This window comes from Fundulus heteroclitus, chromosome 5 (assembly GCF_011125445.2).
Source record: "Fundulus heteroclitus isolate FHET01 chromosome 5, MU-UCD_Fhet_4.1, whole genome shotgun sequence".
NCBI lineage: Eukaryota > Metazoa > Chordata > Actinopteri > Cyprinodontiformes > Fundulidae > Fundulus > Fundulus heteroclitus.
The window spans coordinates 19550406-19568880 of record NC_046365.1 but is presented as its reverse complement, the minus strand read 5'-3'; the positions used below and the strand labels follow the sequence as shown (position 1 = coordinate 19568880).

The 18475-nt window shown below is 38.8% G+C and overlaps 1 long non-coding RNA gene across 1 annotated transcript; it reads left to right on the top strand.

The window, feature by feature from the left end:
- The first annotated feature begins 1222 nt into the window (after window positions 1–1222).
- Window positions 1223–18017, top strand: LOC118563162. Its single transcript, XR_004931060.1, has 3 exons — window positions 1223–1778; window positions 2175–2293; window positions 17465–18017. It is a non-coding gene; the product is annotated as an uncharacterized LOC118563162 (long non-coding RNA).
- Window positions 18018–18475: the final 458 nt, after the last annotated feature.

The window sequence follows — 18475 nt, the reverse complement described above, 5'->3', positions numbered from 1 at the left end:
ATTTCCCCTACCAAGTTGATGTGGTTCATTTGAGCTGCTTTGAAACATGTCAGTCTGCAGCCTGATATGACACAGTCCCACGTCGTAGAGCAGAGAAAGCGTTCATTCTTTCAGGAGGCTCAAACCGAATTTAAGGTGCTTTAATTTAATCTTGGAAAAACAGAATCGAGGGGCTAATTATAGTATGACTTAGCATTGCAAAAATACCAGCTAATGTAGAAGGAATCTGGGGAAGTAGACGGGGAAAAAAACTGCAGAACATTAGGGGTCAAAAAAGGGAGCCTTGTGCTGCTTTATTTATGAAGCATACTAATCAGGTGGGACAGACTGAAGTGGGGTGACCAGAATTGACAACATACATGCGTTTACTGAAATAAATCTTCATAAATGAGAATTTCAGTGCCAACAAGACAGACAGTGGATTCACTACACAAGTAACCAAGCGAGACGACCTCTTTTACCCTCACGCCCACATTTTTCTGCAGTGCAACACCTTCACTTTTGCACTTTTGTCATAATTCTTAGTTTAAATAAAACTTTCAGGAGACAGGAAAGAAACAATCCGTTTTCGCCATTAAATGGATCAAATTGAGTTAAGAGCACAAAGTGTTTTTTCCCCACTCCTCATCTGGCTTCATTTCACGCTAGGAGTATTTCAGAAGCTACTCACCTTTTCCATGCCTGTGTCACGAGAGCCTTTCCCAGTAGTCAGTCACTGGGCAAAAGGCGAGGCAAATTTGTTTGAGCAGCACCATTCGTACATATTATAATTTGAGGTCCTTTACAGAATAAAGAGGGGAGAGCACCTGAAGGAAAATTTAAACTAACAACAAGAAAGATTTAAAAAAAAAAATAGTGTTACATAAATCCATCAATCCAATATCTTTATCCTCTTATCTGTGCAACTACCCGGATAGTTGTAATACTTTTTTTTTTTACAAAGATTTTTACAGCACTTGATTATTTTTTCCTTTTTCTGTGCTTCTTCCCCTTACGAAACAAGAATGAAAAACATTTAAAGGGATCCAAATGACTAAGCTACTGAAGGGTAAATCAAAGGTTAAAAGGAATGTTATAAAGTTTTATGTCAAATACTTGTTGAATTAATCCAGGCTTTAGTTAAATTTAATGATAAGATTATTCCACCCTTACTGCTCCTTAGAATCTAGAGTTGTGTGTGCCTGCATTAACTCATAGTTGTACAGCCAAAATGCCATTACACTTTATGCACGTTACATGAACAAATTTGCTAACCCTAACCCCTAACCCATACCCTTGTATGGGCCCTATTGAGCATTAACGTGGGCTAATTTAGGATTGGTATGGAAATGGGCAACATTGTATGGGACCCATGTGGTTTTAGTAATGGGCCATGTATGGGAAGCCCATGTGGGCTGACTGTATTTACCCCAAGTAGCATAAGCATGGGCTGACCATACATGGGTTAAACCTTGGCACGGCTATATTGGCCTTAGTTAATTTTTATGTGGGCTAACTGGGAATGGGATGGAAAAGGGCAACATTATGTTGTGCGATCAAGCCATGAGGAATAAGATCAGACTAAAGTTTAAAACTTCTGAAATGTTAGACTTTTACAGGCCCCAAGGGACTGCCTCTCACAGCAGGGGGGCTCACTGTATAAAGACTCTTGCTGCGCAGGTTTATCACCCTCTTTCGCCCACTGCCCTAGCAGTATTGGGGAGAACATTCTCATCTCCCTCTGAGGACGATCCGACTGGAGTTTGGAGAACCGCAGCCTATCTTCTGCCTAATCAGAGGTTTTTTTTATCTATTCACATGGTATTGTTTCACTGTTGTATGTCATTAAATTAAAAGGTTTTGATGGATGACACAATTTGAAGGTATTACTGTTTGTATTTCAAACAGCCCCTGTCTATCAAACCTTTTGTTTAACAAAACCTCTGTGTAAAACCACAATTGAACCTTTGCTATACCAGTTGTTGATTCATAGCCAGATTTAAATATACATTTTCTATTTACTATAACAATAAACTATAATCTGTACAATTAATAAATGAGTCAAGAGTGCTTTTGATTATGGCAGATCTCTGCAGGCGTTTTTGCCCTATGAAGGGATAGATGCAAATCTCTTTGATCTCAGATTGTACAAATATAAAACACTAATAAAATGTATACCTATACTTGTTATTTAGGGGCACTTAAAAGAAATGGATGCATCCAGGGAACCACGCAGAAAGATGCAGAAAAGGCCCTCTCTAAGTGGTTCACCAGCAAGCCAGAGCAAGAAGGGAGGCTGCCAATTTAAATCCAGGTGGGCAGTTCTTTGAAGATGGACAGCACTTTCAGTGGTCTATGGTAGCTTTTAAGTTTAAGCACACATGTGGCTTTTAGGTCATACTTCTAAATGTGAAATGTGCTGCGATCTCCAAAATGTTCATTGATCTGGAAAAGGTTCTCTGTGATATATTATAGTATTTGTGTACACATGTACTTACTTTTTGCTTAGATATGTTTAGTAATGTCACTTGGGATTTATAATTGGTTGCCCTATGCTTGAACATATCCAGGTTAGTTTATTGTTATTCCCTCAGTTAAGCTATCAGCCAGTCACTGTTTTAGCTCCTGATTGGCACTTTTCACTCTATAGAGTGCATTTATATTTTGCCCTTTGATCTTAGTTTTTTTTTTTCAAATCCAGCTGCTACATTTTTTTGGTAGGTATATAATGTGTGTATATATATATATATATATATATATATATGTATATGTGTGTGTGTGTGTGTGTGTGTGTGTGTGTGTGTGTGTGTGTGTGTAGATGTTAAATAACGCTGTGCAAACCACAAAATTTCTTGGCTTAAAAGAGCCATTTTTGTAGTTTGTTGTGGACCTGTTTTCTATTTCAGTTTACTGTTGAAGAAGTTCTGTTCACATAATGAAAAAATTGCTTACCAGAGGTAAAGAGAGATTACTGCCATTATTTCACAATAGCCATTACCAAATAAAGAGCCTTGAATAAAAGACATTTTTCATTTAATTTTTTCCAGGTTTTATTTTAAAGCATTTAGGGCTTTGGTTCGTCGATTAAGATTCCATATCTATAAATTCACTTCGTAATACATCTTATTTGAGAAAGATCCCATTGTTCATTCAGGAATAAGGCATTACCATCTGGCTCCCACTGAAAACCCATTCAGGGCCCGTCAAACTCATGTGGGCTAACATATGGGCCCACTCTTCCACTCCCTTAGTATCACTGTGATGCGTTTAGGTACCAAAACATGGTACTGTTTGATTGTATGTGAATCGGTACCCGATAGTACCGATGGGATTCGGCCGGTGCCTATAAAAGTTCTGAATTCAGTAACCATCCCTAATTCTAGTCCAGTTCAGACCCCATTAAGGCTCAGGTAAATATTCCTGAAAACACACACATGGGTTATACATGGGCCTCCTGTAAGTCAACCATCTGGGTCCCACTGAAAACCCATTCAGGGCCTGGTAAATTATATATGAGCAAACCCCTGTAGGGCCACCATGGAAACTCTGGACAAAACCTTTTGGGGCCCCTATTTTTTGCCCCTATGTACTCCATGTGGGGCCCATCCATGTATGCTGGCTGGAATATTACTACATTTAGAAACTCCTGGTAAATAAGTCAAAACAAAGGAGCAGAATTGAAAATAATTGTTTGCATTTTAGCTAAAATCTCTTTGATATAAAGGGTCAGCCAAGATGACAAACTTGGGTGTTAAGGCACTTCTCACCTGGGTAAATGATATTAAGCTGTTGAACAGAGAGAAACAGAATGATGATTTACAGGATGGGCAGTCCTGGTTAAGCTGATTTATATGCTGAAAAATAAACCAGTCCCCAGTTTCAGTAATTCTTCTGATGATCAGTTTGGCCTCATTGAAGAGTTCCTAGTAAGCAACAGGCGCAGGTTACGCCCCTGATTGAGTAAAACATTTTTAAAGAGCTTCCTGGTCACACCAGTTTAGTGGAGCACAATATTGTGAAGCGCTTTGGAGGTCGTCAAGACTAGTTAAAGCACTATTCAAGTATAAGCCATTGTTCTAAAATCTGATGCGATTATGATAAGAATGAGTTACAGGATACCAGAATGCTTTTTGGTGGAACTAAAAGAGGAGGTGGATCATATGCTGACTTTGGGGCTCATCAAACCAAGTGGCTGGCGCTCACTTTCTGAAAAGGATGGCACAATACAATTTTGCATTGACTTCAGGTACCTTAATTCTGTATCCAAGTTTGACTGTTATCCAATGCCACGTATCGATTATCTAATTGAGCACCTCGGGAAAGCAAGATATATAACAACTATTGATCTCTCAATGGGCTTCTGGCAAGTACCCCTCACCAAACATTCTCAAGAGCTGACAGACTTTCCTACCCCCTGGGGGTTGTTTGAGTTCAGAGTCTTACCATTTGGTCTGCGTAGGGCCCCAGCAACATTCCATAAACTAATGGATCAGGTACTTTGTCATTATTCACCTGTGCATACCTTGATGATGTTGTTGTTTTCAGTGAGACATGGGAAGAGCATGTGAAGCACCTAAAGTTCTTAAACATATCTGAGACCGAGAGTCTTGTTCAAAGGTGACTGATAAATCCGCCTCCCATGTTTAGGAAGAGATATTGAATCATCTAGTTTAGACAGTGTCCTGTATAATTCAGGTAATAGATTTGGGGGGTTTAGATCAAGGAACTCTAATACATTTATTAGAATTTATAAACCACCTTTAATGAGCATAATTTATTTTTTATTGTAAATTTAATTTGTTGATAGTCCAAGAATTAATTTTTTCATACCAAATTGTATATTTAATCTATCAAATTTGATAAACTCAGTTCCTTCAAATATATGTTCCAGGTATTCAATACCTTTACACTTCCAGTATGGAAAGTTTGTCATATTATTTTTTTGTAGGATGTCAGGATTATTCTAGATTGGTATATGGCTGCATGGGATAAGTGATGACTTCGTCATTTTAAGAAACTCCCACCATGCTGTCAGAGAAGAGCCGATGTTGATATTTTTAAAGCATGCATGCTGTTGTATATTTGAGTTAATAAATGGCAAATCAGAAATCTTGATATCATCACATATTTTCTGTTCTGTGTCTAGCCAGGGCTCATCTAAGGGATTATGTTTGTTCCATTTTGAGATGTATTGTAGCCTATTTGCTAAGAAGTAGTGATGTAAGATAGGCAGATCTAGTCCTCCTTTATCTGTAATCCTCTGTAGCATATTTAATATAATGGGGGGGGCTTTCCAAAGAAATTTAGAGATGGAGGAGTCCAGAGATTTAAAGCGGTCAAATGATGGTTTATTGGGGATCATTAAGAATAAGTAATTAATTCTAGGTAAAACCATCATTTTAGTTGAAGCAACCCTTCCCATAGGTGAAATTGGTAACGATTTCCATCTGTCAAGGTTCTCTTCTATCTTTTTTAAAAGAGAGATGTGGTTAAGTTTAGTTAAATCCACCAATTTAGGTGATAGTGATAGCCAAATATTTAATACTTATAAATCTACTTTCCTGTCCAGCAGGAAAGTCTGCAACCTCCACATCCGTTTTAAATCCCAGCTCCCTTATGAATAATCTATACCAGGTAATAATACTGCGCTTAATTACTTAATAACTCTGTGGAGTGTCTCTCGTTTATCCTCTCCTTTAATATTCGGTATGGAACATCTTGCTTTTCTTTGTTTGACCTTTTTCTTTCTTTCTCACTTTCGCTGGGCAAAAAGTATGGATGGTCCTCTAATTCAACAGAAAATGGCAAGTAGAATGATCTACGGTCATCTTTGCTTGTTTATACTCTTCCTCCAGTCTTCATATAGAAAACAAATGGGGAAAATGCATGTAGCTGACAAGACTTTGCCCTTTCGGGTACTGAAATCACAAATGGCAACGCAACATGGAGCCTCCCAGATGGTGCACTGTCACCTATTTATAAACAACTAAAGTTTTAAAAACACTTTCATTTTTGATGTGATGGTATTGGACTTTGCCAAAATACGTATTTATAAAAGCAATACTTGATTTTTGCTAATTAGAATCCAAATTAGTTACACTCCGTCCCTTTAAGGTTACCATGGGGGGTATGGGGGCTTGGTCTTCTGCTATTCTGCTGATGCTAACAGCGCAGGAACTACAGATGCCCACCAAGCTGTGAAAAAGGTCTAAGAAGGCAAGGCTTAAGCTTGCTACATACTCCATGAGAACAAAGAGTTTTTTCCTCCTAGTCAGGGTAGGAAGAATAGGAAAATAGTTTGAATTGGCTCTGTCTATGCATAGTGCATAAGACGCTCATCTGCAGAAGTCAGTCCTACGTCACTGAAGAGCAGGCAGGTGGGGGAGGGGGCAGAAGCCGAGCACAAAGAAGCATGTGTCTTCAGACCATTACTATTGGGAGCATGCTGAGATCTGGCAGAGACATAAATGCTCACGGTGTGCTATGCCATAATTTGTAAAGACTGCAAACACTGGGGATGTCATGATTTGGGTTTGGTTAAATTCAGTTCACCTGCCAGCATTCTTTTGTCTTCCTGTCACTCCCCTTCACCAGTCACCATCCAATCGGCTTCAGTTTACTCCCAAGCACTTCCCTGTTCCGATTAGCTCCACCCATGTCAGTAATTAGTTTCACTCCATTCACCTGATCACTCCCTTACTTATACCTGCCTCTGCCCCCTGCAATTTGCCACATCATTGTTTGTCTTTCCAATCCCTATCGGTGAGTCTTGTCCAGCATTCCATGTTCCACGTTTGTTTGCCTGTTTAACTGACCACTGCTTGAGTTTATTCTGCCCGCCTGTTTCCTGATCAGACCTATCTTTGGATTTTTGAGTTAGCCTGTCCTCTGTTTTGTAGATAGTTTCATCTGTGACTGCTTTTTGTTATTTTTGGTTATTGGACACATTCTTCCCCTTTTTGGCCTGATACCCATTTTTGTTTTTGCATTTTTGTAAATAAATGTTCTTTCACCTAACCTCTGCTTGTCTGGTTGAATACTGGGTCCTCCTGTCTCCGATTCGTGACAGGGGACGTATGATGCTATGGGGGTTGGACTGCCCCACTAGGATAATTTATAGAGTGAACACTGCAAGTGAGCAGAATTGGCATGTTCGACCGCTTAAACCACCAGAGTCAAACTGCCGGACTGTGAGACTGCAGTTCCACAGATGTGCGAGACATTTTCGTCTCCAACTTAAACACGCCCATCGAGATCCTGTTCAATTGGGGCACAGTAGACGGACACTCTTGAGAAAAAAGTTCTGCCCAGATGTTGTTGAGAAATAGCAGGGAGACCCTCCAAGACGAGCAGTGAGAACAAAACGACGTCATTCGCTGCGTTAGCGAGATAAATTGTCCCTGTTTTCTTGGAGTATGTCGCAGCCTTTAGACTGAGCTCTGAACAAATACTGCAGTGAATGGATCACTCACAGCCCATTCCGTACAGGCTTTGTTTTCAGCATGAGGAATGTCATGTGTGACGTGTGTGTGTGGATGAAGTCAGCAAAATGCATATGTCTCAAGGTCGTTGCGTGATACTTAAAAACAGTGCACATACTACTGCCTAAAGGCCGCCACAACTAATAAACCTTCAAGATTCCTATGTACAAACGTTGAGGTTTAACTGTTCCTTATAGGAGCACTGTGTAACTTACAGCCACTATTGCCACTAGACCTGTAACTTCCAGGTTTTGCTCCCCTGAAGGCCAATGGCAACACTCTGCTCCCGCAAAATTAAACAGTCTCCCTCTATGTTTTGGAATCTGATAACAGATCACTTTGGACCAGCAAAGTCATGGAGTTACTTGTAAAGACACAGCCACATTTACCCCTCTAGATTAAATCCTAAATCAGGAATATGTCTGACAGTGTCATATCTGTTTTGTTTTGTTGTTACGTAACCTAGAATGGGTCATGTGACCCAGAGTGGCACTCTAGGTCATCACATTCAATGATGAATCCAACTTTCTCAAGTTACATAGGTGAGTTTTTGAGAAGGGCAGCCCACACAGAGCAATTAATGACAAGTACCACTAGTAGGACTGTGTGAGCTGGAACGTAGTGCTCTGTGTCCGGTGTCAGGTCCAGTAACACTTGCTTAGGGTCTGATCGGTCCAGTCTTTGGTCCGTTAACACCTGTTTAGGGTCTGGTCTTCGGTCCATTGTCGGGTCCGTGATTTCACATTTGTTACCAGCGGCAGTGGCGGTACCTTTGTTATTTAAAAGGCCGTCCAGTGTTGCCTGTCTCTGATGATTCTCCCAGCGTCTTTTCGCTCTCAAGGCGGTGGGGTTTAGGTGCTTTATGGATAAAAATCGTTGTTGCTGCAGTTAGTTTTAGCTTGCGTTGTTAACACCGACCCGTTAGCACCTTTATCAATTGTGTTAGTACAAATGACTTTCAGTCATTTGTTAGTGTTAAGAGCACAAATGTGGGTCCTTCGTAAGTTGTCATCTTCCAGCCGCTTTTCCTTTTTATTCGTGAGGGAAGTGATGAAGGCTCCCCTCACGTTTTCAGTTTGTTTTGAAATTACAGCAATTTGAAAATACAAATTTTAAAGTAAATATGAGTTTTTAGATATCACAAACAGCAATTTTTAAGTTAATTGGAAAACTACAACATATTTAGGCCAACATGTTCAACTCGTCGTGGATCCCTTTAAAGTGCTGCTTTAAGGTAACTTTGAATTACATCTGTGCCCAGCCATGGTTATATTCAGAAGTCAGCAGCCAAAACAGTACTCTGCTATCCACCTTTTTTTCTGCTTCTGTGGTTTTTAAAACTGTAAGCAGCCATAGTGTTGTGTCCATTCATTAATTTCTACCAAGCAAGAAACGCTCCATCTTTTCTTGTTTACTGGGCTAGAGAAACCAGGACATTTTCGGACCATTATAATCTGGAACCTGTTTTTTAAACTGTGCTATTGTAAGAAAAAACATTTGGTGTTATTGTGTAAATAAAAGGTACAAACGCAACCAAACTGTTCCGTTTTCACCGGAAAACATTGTTGTGTAAACATGGCCATAGAGGTATTGGTTCTGATGCAGCATCCACTGGGAGATGAAAGGTAGATTTACCTAAACTCTCACAGGGACAAACAGCATTCGAGTATGGGGGATTAAAATGTGAAATTAAAACTGAACTCTGAATGCTATCATTTCAGATTAAAACTGAAGCATTTCCTTAAGAAAGTCCAGCAATGTAGCCATGTAAAATGAGAGTTCATTCTTTTTTTTATGACAACCCTAACAGCTATCAAAAAATCCTAAATAACCAATGATATTAGTGTAGTACAGTGTAGTATAGGCCACGGACAGGATGTTCACACTCTGTGTTGACTTTATCCTCTTCTTCCCGCCAACCATCCCCTTAAACTACCAAATACACGCCTGAGTAAAGTGATCAGAGTCATAAATCAGCAGGCTGAGAAGGCCGGAAACCAATGGACACCTCAGACACGTGGACCAGGCGCAGCCAAGACTTGCTGGTCTCATGCCACTGTTCCTCCTTCACCCTGTCTGCGATCGTGTGTGTGTGTGTGTGTGTGTGTGTCAGAGTGTATCAGACCATATTTATGACTGCCTCTGAAGGCTGACTCCTGTGCGCGCTCCCATGAGCCAGTATGTGTATCTAGTCCTGTCTCTCTGCCAGATCATCCCCTCGTCTCTCTGTTTTCTGGGTCTGTGCGGCTTTCTACAAGGCCTCCGAGTTATGAATGTGCAGACCTCCCTCCCTCTCTGGCCCCTTTAATAATTTCTCACTCTGCCACTCAGCTTTTGTGCAGGCAGAGCATTAATCTTAAGTCTTTTTTATTGTGCTTGTTTTTCTCTTTCACAACAGCAGCGAACCTGCACTTAACCAGAGGTTTTCTTAATGAGCCTGACCCCGTTATGACCACCTGTTCTGGTCTTATGAGGAATGTGCTGTAGGCAAACGCTGTGTTGTTTAACATGATTAACACATTAGGTTGGGGGAATGGAGAGCTCGACGGGAGGCTGTTGGTTTTAACAGTGTTTTTGAAGCTCTGAGTGACTCTGTTTAGCAGCAGAGAGAGAGAACAGCAGCTGGAGAGAGCCCATGGTGTTGCTCTCCAAAATGAGCAAAAATCCTTAAAGTATATTTTTGTTTTATTTTATTGGGATAATATATAACCAAAAATTGAAAAAGAAGAATCTAGTCTTAAATCTGATTACATTGTTTTCACGAGGAAACCCCTTATTAAGAAACTGAGAGATTTCTGTGTTGATTTGGTAGAACGTTCCTCATTGAAAATATCCTGGTAATTCAAATAGTTTGTGATGCCTCACCTTATAAGGTTCCCAGGACCTTTGGAAAGAAACAGGACCACAGCCTCACTCATTCTCCGCCTTACTTAACATAAGAGGATTTTCCACATATTCAACCTTTGGGTTAGATCAAACCCACATGGAGGTTTTGTTGCTGAAAATCTCAATTTTAAAGTTTCATTGAAGACAAACAGATCCAGAAAAAAAATTTCGATCCTCAAATCACTACCAAACAACTGGCTGATATACAGCCAGCCAGTTGTTTGGAAGTGATTCTGTTAAACAAAAGACCTGATCTCGGTCTCACCAGGTTCTTTTATCTGATATTGTGGTGTTTCTATTGTAGACTGCTGTAGTAATAAAAAAGACTCTTTAAAACCGTAACTATATATTACCATATGTAATCTAAAAGGCAGAGAATGTTTACAGTTTCAGTACTGGGTTCTCATAACAACACAACGCAACCGGTACCTGAGAACCCCGTTTGTTCTCACACAGAGACATTGAATAGGAAGCATTTGTCCACCCGTTCAGGGGCGTTCCCAGTATGATATCAGTGTTCTGTTCATCACATTGGTGGAGAAGATCATGCTGTAATGCAGACGTGTCCTTGCTGACACATTTTCCCCTAATCAGTCATTCTTTCCAGTCTGAGTATGTCAGACTTAGACTGGACTGGTGAACTTTGACCCTTGTTCAGCCTTGCTTGTCTCAGTTCCAGTTCTTTTAATCGTTTAAATTACTGGTCTGACAGTTAATATGGGCAAGTTCAGGCAATTGCTTATTGTCCCACAGCCGTTCTTTCAGCTTACAATTCAAGCCCATGATCTTTTGTTTTTATGTTTTTGAAGAGAAATGGGCCTTTAAGTGATATGGTAAATATGTGTGAGCCAAGGAAAGAGGAAGTTATTTATTATTAGTTTGAAGTTTCCTGACACTTTGATCAACATGTTTAAAGCATGAGTTGCAAAAAAGCTTCAGCTACATGTATTCTAAAGAACTGGTTAGACATGAGTTTGTTGGACAATTTTTTCTCTTAATGTGAGATTGTTCTTACAGGATACATGGGAAGATTAAAGGTTGGATGTTTCTAAAATCTGCTGTTTAGATTTATGCACATTCTACTAAAGAAAATGTATTTACTTGAAGGTTTTTAGTACATATTTTCCAGGGCTACCAATAATTGTGGTGGGTGCTGTAGTTATTTATTGGGGAGGATAGTGAGGAGCACAGTTATTACAGTTTGATCAGCAAAATGATTTCCAGAGAAATCATTTTCACTCTACATTTATTCCCTCCATCTCATTCTTGTCCTCTCCCCTTCCTTTTCCTATCTCACTGCTTCGTAGGGAAGACTTGACAGAGAACTGAAGGATAATTCCCATTTTTTCCCTCCCTCAGCCGCTGAATCAAATCTAATTTCTCTCAGGTCCACTCCTGCTAATTTAGCGTTAACAGTTTCGTCCCATCTCCGCGTATCTTGTGTCTCTCTGCAGCTCTTTGACTCAGAATGAAATTCAAGAGTAATTTTAAAATCTCCTCCTGAATCAAATCTAATTTTTCTCACCATCTCTCACTCTAATGTGTATTTAAAAAGCTCTAATGCCAGCATTTCATCTCTGGTGATCCCCGCCTCTCCATCTCTCATTCATCTGTGAATCCCTGTAAATGGTGAGAGCGAGAGCAGCGGAGGAATCCTCAGGATAATGTGACTGAGGAGGGAGTCTTAAAGGAAGTGATTTTTTTTTAACACAGCGTGGATATATATCATTCTGGTTATTCCTATTTCATCGTTTTGCAGGTTAGATTCCATCTAAACTCGATTGACACCAATTTGTGTAAGCAAATTGCATTTGTCCACACTCCTGTTTCCCATCAGACGATCTCATTTTGTCTATGACTTTATCTCTCACCTTCCTTCCATTCCTTCAAAGGCTGCAAGATATCTGGTCAGAGAAAATCTTCCCTGAAATCAAAAGGCTTCGGGGCTGAATGGAAACAGGCAAAAGAAGGAGAAGGTCAACCTGAGCCCAGTGTATGCAGGGATAAGGGCAGGGCTGCGGAGAACGGTGATTAATACCAGAAGCAGAGGAGGCAGCAGCGCTGAAAGGGCACTGGGAGCAGGAGCCCATATTGAACCGATCTCTCCTTTATTTACCATTAGAAAATTTCATTTATAATCCATCACTGTGTGAGTCTTTCAGTGTTTGGCTTTCTGGTTTGGATCAGAATCATTGCATGCTGTCACAACAACAATGTGAAAACAGCTTTATTTCAAAGCCTGGAACTTGGCTTTACTAGAAAAGCCAAAACAACCGAGATGAAGCTGCTCACAGTTTTCCAGCAGCAGATGTGTTCGAAAGTCTTAAAATAAACGGTTGTTATGGAGACTTTAGCGTCGCCAAGATGCCACTGTTTGCCACTGTTGTCTCACAGTGATCTCTGGAGGACTTTATTTTGCACTGATTGTCAACATAATATTGGGTCCTCATCCTCTGTCGTTTCTCACAATCTCAGTTATTTGCAGCAACTCTAGATTTTGGCAACTTTAGGTGAATACCATTTTTTTGTGGGAATTTTATGATTAATGACACTTCTGCTTTACCTACAAGACATGTTTTCTTGTCTTTCCTATTTTAAAGGGTGGTTAAGACAAATAGGAATATTGGCAAATATGGGCACTGTGTTGGTTCATTTTCTGTACTCCGGGGAAATCAAAAGTCATGATATACAAAGTAAACGTTCCAAAAACTTACAGCCATAAGAATGCATGAATTAGGAAAATTAGTTACACTGAATTTGTCTGGGTTGCCAGAATTAAGCATCATAGCCTTTGAAAATGAAAACAACTTATTCTTCTATACAACTAAATAAATTAACTAAAATTAAAGGCATCAATGTGAGATGGTGTTTTTGAAATAAAAGATAATTTGATCTCAAGGCTTCTCATATGTCTCTATGAGATGTTCATGGGGGTCTTTATTTAGATGATTTGTGTTTCCCTTCCCAGCCTTAAAATATTAAACTATTTTACAGTGCTTAAGATAGCCACCATCACTGCCATTGTGGAGAGAACGGCTGTGGCTTAATAAAGTAAGACACAGCACTTGTGATACGAAAAAGGTTTGCTTTAAAATTATGACCTTCAGTCAGTGAGTCCTCAGTCTCTATATTTAACATAAAGTGATAAAAGATGCTAACTTTTTATATTTTTATGAACATATTGAGATTGGTGGGGGGGGGGATTGCTAAAATATTTCAAAACCTTATTAAAAACGCTAAGTAGAAATAACACAAAGATATATCATTGTTGTCATAGTAAAAAAATAAATATATAGGACACCCCATTAGATATTCAATTATTCATTAGGAAATGCTCATTGATGGACTGTTTTCAATGGACGTATATGAGGATGAAACAGCCAATCGCAATTTTTTTCAATATGAACATCATGCTGAACGATCATAGTGATAATGGCCTTTAGAAATATATTTTGTTTTTGAGGGGAATGCCTAAGTTTTTGTCCTAAGTGGCATTTATTTTTAATTACTTTTACTTTAATACTTTACGTAGTTTTATAGCTGGTACTTTTACACTTTTACTTGAGTGAAAGGTTTGACTTGATACTTTTACTTCTACAGAAGTTTTTTAAAACTCTAGTATCTATACTTCTACCTGAGTGATAAATGTCAATACTTTTGACACCTCTGCAACCCACCAATTCATCAGGGCCGGAGAATACCCAGACATCCACAGAGAGAACATGCTACCTCCACACAGAAAGCCTCCGATGGGGATTTGAACTCAGAACCCCTCCGTTTAGAAATAAATAAAATAAGAAAATATGTACCATGACTTTCCTTTGAAGCCATGTCATTGCAGCAGCAATTTGCATTCTTCCATTAACATTCATTGATTCATTTCGTCTCTTGTTCAGAGTTTCAGTTTCTGTTCTCTCATTGCATATCACCCTACAAAAACATTAAAATTCAATCACTACAAGCACAATTTTCTCCCCCCGGGGAATTTCATTGAGTGTCACGCAACAACAGTGGAAGGTACTCCAATCAATGGCCTTGTTCCCCTAACATCGGCCCGCAGCTTGTAATTTGCATGATATTGGACACGTTAGCAGAGAGTCTCCCCCAGTTTTCTCTCAGCCGCAAATACAATTCCATATCATCATCATACACCTACTGCACTTCATAATGGAAAAGAATAATATATTCAAATGTGTGATACAGGCACACAGGAAGAGAAATGATATAGAAACGTGTGCGTTTCGACACACAGATGAGAAGTTTTCACGGAAAACACATTCAGCTTTGTGCCACCACAGCAGCATGCTCTGGTTCCTCTCTGCTCCTGTGAGCGACTGATGATGAATGGAAAATGATTTATTTGTGTTTGTTCCACAAATATTTTTGCTGGTTTATGATTACTTCTGTTTCCCGTAACAGTGAATATAGCTGACAGTTTAAAAAAAAGATACTCCGCTGTTAAAAAAACAATTCCTCTTACGTCCTGCAAAAACCACATGTTAAGAGGCTTACTGCCAAGTCTCCAGTAGATCTGAGATAAACTGAAAGGATCACTGCATAACATTGCCTTGGTATAAATAGTTCACAACACAATTACACCCAAATTGTCTTCCTTGTAGTGTACTGCAATGCAGGAAATCTTAGGGGTTACCTGTGAAACTGAGATCTAATGAATTTTTTTGGGAAAGCATGAAAATTCTGGCTTTATAGTCAGCATGCATGCCAAAAGGCAGACCCATGATAAATGATGCAACAAGTGTGTGTTTAGAGAAAAGGTAGCGGGAATAATGCGGTTTGGTATGCAACACAAGCAAAACTAGAGCAGTAAACACAACCTAAGAAGTTTGTATGTATATATATATATATATATATATATATATATATATATATATATATATATATATATATATATATATATACATATATATATGTATATATATGTATATATATATATATATATATATATATATATATATATATATATATATATATATATATATATATATATATATGTATGTATATATGTGTATATATGTATGTATATATATGTGTATATATATATATATATGTATCTATGTGTATCTATGTATATATATGTATATCTATATATATATATATCTATATGTGTGTATAAATATCTGTGTATATATCTATGTGTCTATCTCTATGTATATCTCTATCTATGTATATATATATCTATATATATATATCTATGTATGTAGCTATCTATATGTCATCTATATGTATATATTCTATCATTATTTATATATATTTTATATATGTATATTATCTGTGTATATCTCTATTGTATATATATTAGTATTGTATTATGTGTATATATATTGATGTTCTATATAGTGTATATATGTGGTTTATATATAGTTATATATATGTATATATGTGTATATATATGTATATATGTGTATATATATGTATATATGTGTATATATATGTATATATATATATATATGTGTGTGTGTATACATATATATATATATATATATATATATATGTATATATATGTATATATGTGTATGTATATATGTATGTATGTATATATATGTATGTATATATGTATGTATGTATATATATATGTATGTATATATATGTATATTTTTTACAATGGTAAAAATGGTAAATGGCTTGTACTTGTATAGCGCTTTAACTAGTCTTGACGACCTCCAAAGCGCTTTACACTACAGTCATTCACCCATTCACACACACATTCCCACCCTGACGGTGGTGAGCTATGTTAGTAGCCACAGCTGCTTTGGGGCAGACTGACAGAGGCGTTTAAAGTCTTAAATAGAGTTTAAAGTCAAAAATCTATAGCTGCTTATCTATGCCGAGGCTGTGGCCTGTATCAGAATGAGCTTTATTTGCCAGGTATGTGTACACATATGAGGAATTTTAATTTGTATTGTACAATGCTCCCGATGGGCTTATTTATACAACAATACAATAACACAACAGTGCAGTAATAAAAATCAAACACAGTCTGCAGGATAGAAAATACATAAGAGCACACCATAAACAAGTGACCAAATTGACACAAGGATTGCTATGGTGCAATGAGCAGAGTGCAAAGGATGCAGGAGTGAATATTATTTCCATTCTTGGTATTATTATTTACGTGAACAGGTCGCCAGTCCATCACAGGACAACATAGCGAGACAGGACAAACACTTTCGGACAATTAGGAGAGAACAGTCAAAGTTTTTGGACTGTGGCAGGAAAGGATTTGACCCAGGACCTTTTTGCTACAAGGAAACAGTACCATCAACTGCTTTTGTTGCTGAGAGCTAACCAAACCATAAAAACAAGCTAAACAGGAATATCTACACAGTTCTTTTGGATTATGTTTGCACAGGCATGTTATATGAGATGTTTGTGCGTTCTAGAAGCCTCCCCTCCCAACTAACAGTGGTCTAACTTGGTCCCGCAGCTTGATCCACTGCCAACCCTCCTATCTTCTGATGTGGATTTGGTCTCTATTTATGAGGCAGAGAATGATTCTGACATCGTTTTGGCCTCACAACGCCGAAACCCCGTCCTGAAAACAAGCACGCATTAAACTGGAATGGCTTGTTTTCTGTAATCAGTGTCTGCAGCAGCTAAATGAATAATAACTTGTTACATGGAAACAGTGGGATATTGTATATAGAAGGAAGACATTATAGTGCGGCCGTTCATGTCAGGGTCATTGCTGCCGTTTTTGTTCATCGGTAAAACTAAGCCTTAACTTGAAAAAGAAATCTGCTGTTTCCGACTTTTACTTTGAATAAAATTAGAGGTTTATAATAATGGAAATGTTTTGCTTAAAAATGTTTATAAAATTAGCAGTAGTCATTTCTCTTACCCTAACTCGTAGAGTTAAATCTCTCCTTGTTCCTACAATGGAGCATTTTGCATTTGTCTTCAATCAAGAAGCCATTGTTTCAAAATGAGCTCTTGATTTCTGCTGGTAAATCTGCCACTGTCATTAATTCAGGCTTCATACAGGCCAAGTCTTAGAGGAAAGCCTGGCAGGCATAGCAACAGTAGCTGGAGGAGGAAAGGGCCTTGTAAACATCAGATCAACAACCCGCCGTCCTCTGTCTCTCTCCTCTGTGTATCAGGTGAAGGGCAGAGAAAGGGTGCAGTGGCCAAGTGGCTCAATGCACTATCGACTGGCTCGCTGTGGCAACCTGCAGAATACCACCACCTCCCTCCCTTCGCCCTTCCATTCCTCCCATCCCCCCACTACCGGCAGCTCCGGGGAGGCTGTAACGAGAGGGAGAGGCATGGGAAGAAAGGCTGGCATGGTGAGCTGAGAGAGGGGGGGTTGATCGAGCTACCCCACCTCACACGGAGAACAGCTACGAGCGGGAATAAACAGAGTTAAAGATCCTCCCTTTTCCCCGCGCTCGCTGACAATGACACTGGGAGACTCATTACGAAGCAATGAGGCATAAAACGCCAAAGCTACCAACGCCATTCATCCAAATAAGCACGACACTCAGCCACTAACCCGCCAGCATCACATCCATCGTGGAGAGAACGGCTGCGGCTTAATGAAATAAGACACAACGCTCGTTCTACAAAGACAGACTATTTGCATTAAAATGATGACATATAGTCAGTAAGACCTTGATCTCTATTTTTTTTAATATAAAGCGATATAAGATGCAAACCTTCACGATTTAGAAGTCAAAACATTGCCGAGTGTTTATGTGGTGCGTAAATTATGTGAACTTCCACCCAGACCTTTTGAACTTCCACCTTTCGTCATGTTACGACCATAAACCTGGTGTACATGTGCATCTCAGTAAATTAGTGTATTTGTCTTGATTCACTACGTGAAACACAAAATACAGAGTAATTACACACAACAAGTTTGTGTTTTCAACCCTTTATTTAGAAATGTGGGCTTAATGAACATTATGTGAAATACCTGCGTACATTGGAACAACCCTAACCCTCATATTCCAAATTACTGAGATGTACCTGAACTTCATTGAGGTTTTATGTCAATTTAAATAGATTTATTGACAGGGTATAACTCTGCAGATCTAAAGCCTGAATATATCCCCTGTCCTTTGGCAAAACAGCTCAGTCTGATTGAAAGGTAAGTATATCAGTAGACGGTT